The sequence below is a fragment of the Diabrotica undecimpunctata genome, chromosome 4 (genome assembly GCF_040954645.1).
Source record: "Diabrotica undecimpunctata isolate CICGRU chromosome 4, icDiaUnde3, whole genome shotgun sequence".
NCBI lineage: Eukaryota > Metazoa > Arthropoda > Insecta > Coleoptera > Chrysomelidae > Diabrotica > Diabrotica undecimpunctata.
The window spans coordinates 81356780-81365460 of NC_092806.1; the positions used below are offsets into that span (position 1 = coordinate 81356780).

Here is an 8681-nt window from a genome sequence, read left to right on the forward strand (position 1 = left end):
TGAATTTAGTAATTATTTTTTTGCGAAGTTAGTTACTTTTTGACAGACTAAAAGTGGCTGGAAATGGACCGTGGAAGTGATGACGTAGATTTTATTGACATCTGTCAGTTTCACTTTCCAAACAAACCTTGTTTAGTGTGGATAATTTGTATTTTTCGTTATTTTTTCATTTTTTTTACAGAATCTTTCCGCTTTTTGCAATATTTAAGTATTCTAATAGTTACTACAACAATTTTACAAGGTTGTGTAAATAATAAAGCATGTTGTTTTATAAAAATAGCAATAAAATGCATGTATCAATAAAGTAAGGTTAGAATGTCTTTAATTTAAACTTTTAAACTATATTTCATAGAAATGGAACACTGAATTATGATGGTATTATCGTAAAAACACTATACTTAAAAGAAAAAGCAGCAGAGGAAGCAAAATGTTAACTTTATAGAAATTAAAAAGTCTTGAGATTGGACATTTCAACTTTTGTTTGGAAAGTAATTGACAGTTGTGACGTCACACTTCCACTGTCCATTACTATCATCGAGCAAAAAGACAAAAGAGGGAATCTAATCGTTATGAAAAGGCGACCAAAAAAGTGGCCTCTGATGGCGGACATATCCGGAAATGCGAATGCGCCAAATTTAAATTTTCCGACACTTATTAACAGTAGCTATAAAATAGTTTTCAGAATGTGTCTTAGACGAGAAAATTTTAATTAAATATTAACGATAACAGTCTAAAATGTGAAACAATTGTTAAAAAACTTCAATATAAATAAGATTTCATGTGACAGTTGGGACAAATAATAACATAACCCAACTAAATTTGATTTCTTAAACAAGGAAAGACTCTCTTTCCTTGTTTAATTTGGCCTCTCAAGATAGCACTTCCTGTCTAACAATAATTTTGCCCCCACTACCTTTACATTCCCTCTTTTGTCTTTTTGCTCGATGATTACTATACAACCAAGCCATCGAGTTAGAATCTAATCTAACCAAAGACCATCTACTCCAAGAATCTCTCATCTCTCTCCATCTACTCTCATCTTGAATCTAACTCGATGAACCAAGCATAAACTCCATTCGCTTAGCTGGGGCATATTTTGACAGATTCATTGTCGGAAACCTACAACACAACAATTCCTACTTCTCAGTATTAATAGCTGAAGTATCCTACTATTACAGACTTCTTTCTTTAAAAAAAGAAGAATTATTCTAAATAGTCGAAGTGTATACTAAACCCATCAAATTTTGGGTAGTATATATTTAAAAAATATATATTTAGTTGTTATAATTTAACATAACTATTTATTATATGGTGCAGATAAATAAATATTGATTGTCAGTAATTCGCAAAGTTCTATTTTATTTACTATTTAGTTTGTTTACTATTAATATTGGCTATGACTACGTGTGCTTGGTTGTATAGTAATTTCCAGCCACTTTTAGTCTGTCAAAAAGTAACTACCTTCGCAAAAAAATAATTACTAAATTCATTAGACAGTTCGGACTGGGAATAGTGAACCGAGTTTACGTTCTCTTATAATCATATAGTCATAATCTTATAGTCAATATTAATGTAAACAAACGTAAATAAAAATAAAATAGAACTTTACCAATTACCGACAATTAATATTTATTTACACCGTATAATTTATTGATAACAAATAATAAAATTATTTATTGTACAGAATAAAAATATTTAGTGGGAATAAATTCTACAAAATTAAGCAGTCAAAGTTGGGTTTGGGTATATATTGTGGTCAAAGTGAGGTTAACTATAATTATAGTACACAGCAAGTTCCTTAATGTTGTGACTAGGATGGAATCAATGATTAACAGTTCATTGGAGGGCATTAACATAAAATGTGGTTTTATTATCTTACAAAATAAGTATACTTCCATATGCTAAAAGGATATAGCAAAGCAAATATTAGTAATTTGACTCATTTATGCTAGGCAAATTCCTAGTTCAATAGTAATTTTTGCTCATTAGCATTAGAGGATGTTAAAATCTTCCATGTATGGTGAATGGATTCACTATTCAGTGTCCTGGCCGCAGTCATATAAACCCAAACAAACAACAAAAACCTCAATGTAAGTATAAACAAGTTTAAATTTAATTTAAATTATTTACTAGTTATTACTATTTCTGTTTTATACATAATAACTATTTGTCTTGAATTATCGTTTGTAAATTGATACCAGTAAATTATAAGTGCTAAATGGTCAAATTTAATTTTAGATCTTTCTATGGAGATGATCCATAAGTTTTATGCAGCTTAAGCGTAACAGCATCTAACAGCAAATGGAGTATTGTAAAACATGCTCAGAATAAAAAAGTTCCATTAACATTATATGCATCCACATTACTTGTTAATGAAGAAGATGGTGATGCTTTTGTTTTCAGTTTGTTATCATGATTGTATGGCTTTACAGGGTGATTTTAAGCATGTAACAGCATCCTTTATCTGGGTCTGGGCTCATGGCTGAAATATTTAACACTAAACAAAGAATTCAAGCTAAATATATGACAGTAAAAGGTTTGCCCAATGGCAGTCCCTTGTCAGAAAATTCATCTGGTTTCATGAGGATTTTTTGAAAGATAGAAGATAAAGAGGAATTGAAAACTTTAAACAAAACCAAAAATATCGAACAATTCACTGTGAAGTTCAGGTGTCTGTATGCATCAACTTATACTTAATTATATTTTAACTGCTTTAAGTTAAAGGTATGCATTTAGTTTTAAATATTAGTAGTGCATCCAACCTTTGCTAAGTATTGCTACATTTTTGAGGTGTTTAAATAAATTAATAACTACAAATAATATTTATTGTGTTTTATTTTCTAAACCAAAAACAATATAAACTACATATTTATTTATATAATGGATAATTCTTACGTTTTAGTTACACAGTAGAACCTATGGAAGCCAAACATTAAGGGAAAAAATTCAAGTTATTGAGTTTTCAACTTATGGATTTCACCATTTTTTGTTGTCATATTTTAATTCCACTTAAAGAGGTTGAGATTCATACTAATTTTGAGTTAAAAAATTAACATTTTTTTAAAACATCCTTAAAATGAGAAATATGGCATTAAAAAGTCAGTAATTTACATTGACAATTCAGTTGTTCTCTAACAAACTCATAAGGTATATAGAGCAGACAATTCTTCAGAGCTGCTGGTTTGCTTTATAAAATTTCGTAAAGAATTCAGCATTCTTCTTGCATTTTTTTTTTGTGTAAATCCAGAGAATATATTATGTAGGATTATTCTTCTATGTCATCTAAATCATTATTGATTTTCGTTGTAACTGGATAATTTCGACATCAGAAGATAATGTTTCAGCAACTCCTTTATTGCACTTAACAAAGTCCTTAAATGATATTCCTGATTCAAATACCACTATAATTCATGCTGGAGGTGAAATAGAAATATGTTCGGTTTCAGTTTCTTCTGTTGGCAATTGCAAAATCACAGTATACATAACAGTTCTTTATAGTAGTCATAGTTACATTTTGCCAAGCTTTATTGACCATTGCCATAGGTTTCAATACATCTATAGTAGAATTCTTTTTTTCTTCCATATTATCCAACATTTACTTGGTAACTTCCTTTTGATATAATGCCTTAAAGTTTTGAATGATACCTTGAAACATAGGCATAGGCTATAATTTTCATGTTGTACTGGATTTTAACTACTTTTATTGGTGGAATTTATAATAATTATTAAATTATTTAGTATAATTAGGTAAATAATTTATAGATAATTATTTTTACCTATATATTATTAACAAATTACAAGATTTTTATTTGACCATTTTCTTATCAATATTTATAAGCCAGTTTTTAACAATTACAGAAGTCATCCATGATTTGGCATGAACTTTTTTAGCCACGCATTACTGGTCCCAAAGTTAGCCATTCCTAATGATATGGAGTATATTTCCGCTTTTTCTTATAACAGTGGTTCCCTAACTCTGATATTGTAAGTCAGTCACTGCTCCAACCAAGCAAGTATATGTTAACATGAGATAAATTACTTGGTAATCCTATTTATTGTATACTCCTAAATTGTTTTCTAAGAAACAATGGTCTACTTACATTGTTGGCAAATTATTAAAGTAGGTAACCTATCTTTCTTATTAAGATTCTACTGAATGAACATATATATATATATATATATATATATATATATATATATATATATATATATATATATATATATATATATATATATATATATATATATATATATACGGCATAAAGTGGACTCCGCCCATGTTAAAATTCAGGTTCAAGTGAGCTCCGTGGTAAAGTGGCCACCGATATACGGAGCTCACTTGACCATTCCATAATATTGGCTCTGTCGATTCGTCAACATGTATAGTTTCACAATTTTTAAAAATTTTGTGGAGCCCCTAAGTACCCCTGTATCATGAATGTATATCGCTTAGTTCACGTGTATATATTATAGGGGTCGTTCAGATCTTGTTCCGTGTATATTGGAACCATACGTATATCGGTTTAAGTAAGCTCTGATAGTTTGGCAACTATGGGATTAAGCCGTTTATTTCCAGCGTATATTCTAAACGGTTCATATAGACTCCTTACTTTTGTTATCATTCATACGCATTACAGTATGTAACAGATATGTGTACTACCAAATACCTGTTTTTGGTAGGTACTTGCTTTTCTAAAAATAGATTTATAGATACAAAAGGATTTCATTACCAAGTTGGATGTGTTTTTTCATATGCGAAAATTTCCTAATGTATTTTGTCAACGTGAGTATGTCTTTATACGTTTTATTTAAGAATCCGGTTAATAAGAACTTCTTTTATTTCATCTATTGTTTCATGATATCTTATATACAGCTTTTTTATTATTTTAATTCTTCTATTTTATTATTTTATTTTTTTCTGGATTCTATTTCTTATGATTCTATTTTTTAATTCTGGATAGAAGGTTATCTCAAAATAAATATTTAAGTGCTAAAATAGATATTTTTTTTGTTAAAATGGGTAGTAGTGCACAAAAAAAGGAAGAATGATTAATTTTTCTAACATGAATTATACCACTTCACCAATATTACATATTTCTGAATGTTTTATCTCGTATTTAGGAGTAATATGTAATCAATATAAGTGGAGTTAGTGTCAAATTTGCAATGATCTTTATAAGTAATAGCTTACTGACTGTACTTTACATGTTCAGTTCACATAAATAAACCTTGTCCCTTCAAAAAGAGCGATTTGAACGGTAAAGTTAACTAAGAAAGTGCGATAAGTCTTGTACCACCCCACATGCACACAAGTTAACCGGTGTTTGCAGGCAAGAGTCCTCCTGGCAGATTTAAGGAAGATAACTACCATAAGGAAGTTCCGTTCGAGGGATCAGATGGAGAGGAGCAGCTTATTTTTGTTTGTATATCTTGCAGATGTGTTGATATAGCCAGTTTTTCCTTGATTCTAGTCATAACATGGGCTGGTATTCGTGGAGTGGATGTCACGAATCTGGACTTTATTTTTTTTGCTCTCTAGCTACTTATCTTCGGATATTAGGTGGATTGATAGCTACGATATTGTAGAGCTTATGTATGGATGTGAGTCTTAATATTCCCTGAATTTGGCTGACTAATTTATAACTAAATATTTTATAAGTTATTTAAATAACTATTTATAAGCGGCATTTACATTAACAAATACCACTCCTCATACCTGATATTTTTCGTACTTCTCTTCGCTGTGTTGGGCAAGATTTAGTATTTGTGACATATATGATCTAACCTGTCATATATAGCCACTTTTGTCTTTTAATTTGAGTTTTTCTTCTATTATCGGTTTATATTAAGGATCATGTACAGAAGTATTCTGTATAGCTGACAAAATAAATAGATATATTGGCCGATAGCTTTTGTGGTCGTTGGAGTTTTTGCCAGGTTTAAGCAAGGCAACAACTTTGTCTTTGCTTTGCTTGTCTAAAGACTTTGAATATTAGCCATTGTTGTATTTTTAGTTCCAATTTTATAGTTAGTTTTGTGCTCAGATCCTCAGCCAGGAGCCGCAATATTGTTCATTATATACGTGGATAGCGGATCCAAGCTCAACATCGTTGAAAGGTTGTCTCAGCTGACTGGTTTTGTTTTCTCTCATTATAAGTTTTTCTTTGCTTCTTTGTCTGCATTTAATATGTAATTTTCAGCGATTAGCTTAATACCAAATACCATAGGATTGGCCATCTACGTGCTTCCTGCATTTTGTTAAGCGCATATGTAAAGTGGAGTGTCTTTATCTCTAGATATACTCTTAATATTTATACACATAATTAGAATAGTTGGTCCTAAAAAGGACCAATTTGACAAAAAACATATTGAACGGGTGATTTAAGAATTAACGATTACTTAATTATTCATTACCCAGGGTACGCCCGATTGCGGTGGTCTTATTAGTACTTCAATTTTCGTAAACGCTTCTACTTTAAACTTCCTAAAAAATGACTAATCTTTCACTTTTCTGTTACTGTTATTTTAAGACGATATTTCGAGTCAGATTTGTATAGTAATAACTATAGTCAATATATAGTCTCTATAAGTAAATGAGTTTGTGGTATCGGTTACAACTCATAGATATTGATAATGAGGAAATAAACAGGTTAAAATAGGTGTAGAAAATTTTACCTACATATATCGGCACCATTGTTCAGGAGATGGGTTTATCCCAGAGATCAAAGGTTACATACTTTTACAGGCGTATTCTAGGTTCTATTTATATATTTTTATTACTAAAAAAGTGTATTTATAATAAAGGCCTTAAGCTATCTGTAGATTCCATGAATATTAGAATCTATGGAAATTAGCAAATTAAAATATACAGACATAATTCTGAATGACCAACTTGAGACAAACAGTTATCCCCTCCTCAACTTATTCAGTTACAAAATATGACGTGTAAACGCATACCTGTTTAATTTTTAGATAAAATGAATTTCCATCAAGTAACGGTCGAATCTATCACTTACTAAAAGAGTACGAAAAGACCTGCTTATGCTTTAGAGTATGGGTACTTTAGTACAAAGTACCCTTTGCTTTTGCCAATTGCTTTGTCACTTGCTCAGCGATGGGTCTCCCTTTTGCTTATCAATAATGTTCCCGCTCGATATAGTTATTCTAAGATATTCAGATTTCACTATATGCTCTACATTTGGCTTTATCTCCTATTAATTTACAACTACGACGAAATCTTTATAATATATCTGATGCATTGATATTAAAGTGGAGTAGAATACTTGGTAGATAATATTTATTTGTTTTGAGTATACTTATTTTACGACCTAGTAGGTACATAAAAAAATAAATACTTGTGTGCTCAGTGCTTTCTAAGTCTGTAAAACATAAACATGCTTCCATATTAGATTATGCATTTATTAAGAATGTCCACTCTCTGAATTGAAGTTTTTATCTTAAAATATGACTGTGTCCCACAATCTTTCACAAAAGTTATTCTTTTCTGAAATTTTCTGAATAAGGTTCAATAGGTTTTTATATTTTGTTTTAAGTTTTAATCTTTAAATCAAAGTTCATTTTTTGAAAAACTATAAACATGTGACAACAAATTGCTATATGAACGGCGTTATGCATCACTAGACCCAGCCCCAATTTTTTAAATTGTGGATTATGGCGCTTTCTGGTGGAAAAGAGGAACAACAGGATAACATCAGATGTAGACCAAACAAAAGAAATTAGGACACGCATTGAAATAGCACGTGCATTATTTTTTAAACTTTAAAAGTTTCTTTGTTTTCGGGATATAAGTTAGAGCCTGAGAATGCTTCGATGTTACGTGTTCTCTACTTTTCTTTATGGCTTGGAAGCGTGAACACTAAAACAAGTCCATCTGAATAAGTTGGCCGCCTTTGAATTTTGGTGTTACAGAAGAATCCTACGAATATCATGGATTCAAAGAATGTCAAACGTGGAAGTAACTAGAATGATAGGAAGTGGGGCGGAAATATTATTAACTATCAAAAGACGAAAACTTGAGTACTTAGGACATGTGATGAGAGGGCAAAAATACGCATTATTACAACTTATTATGCAAGGCAAAATCCGAGGAAAGCGAAATGTGGGAAGACGAAGAATATTCTGGCTTAAAAACTTAAGGGAATGGTTTGAATGCAGTAGTGCAGAACTTTATAGAGCGGCAGTCAACAGAGTCCGTATAGCCATGATGATTTCCAACCTTCGATAGAAGATGGAACTTAAAGAAGAAGATAGAAAAAGGCATAAACTATCTACGTAATAAATCCCATTTACCCCGTTAGTAACGGATAACCAGATATATTTAAAAAGATTAAGTACCTTTCTTTTTATTTTGGATTTTGAATTTTGCATAACTAGAGCAAGCGACTAATTTTTGTGTATTAGTTTTGGACCAAGCGCCTCTTGCGAGCGTTTTAATGATTGTAAATCGAATATTTGGCAACATATGTACATAAACGTGGTTAACAATGGTGACGTTGGCAACTTGTTGAGGCGTTTAGGTTAAGAAGTAGTGGCAGTTATTGCTTAAATTTTTCTATAATATTCACATTACAGAAGAGCTAACACAGAAAGAGAATACTTAACAAAAGACATAACATTAAGTAAAATGTATGAATTGTATATTGAAGAAGCAGACAATGATC

General features: G+C 30.7%; 1 long non-coding RNA gene across 1 annotated transcript; it reads left to right on the forward strand.

Moving 5' to 3' along the window:
* Nucleotides 1-1071: 1071 nt before the first annotated feature.
* On the forward strand, nucleotides 1072-2822 carry LOC140438297 (uncharacterized). The gene is made up of 2 exons (XR_011950487.1): nucleotides 1072-2090; nucleotides 2239-2822. It is a non-coding gene; the product is annotated as an uncharacterized lncRNA (long non-coding RNA).
* Nucleotides 2823-8681: the final 5859 nt, after the last annotated feature.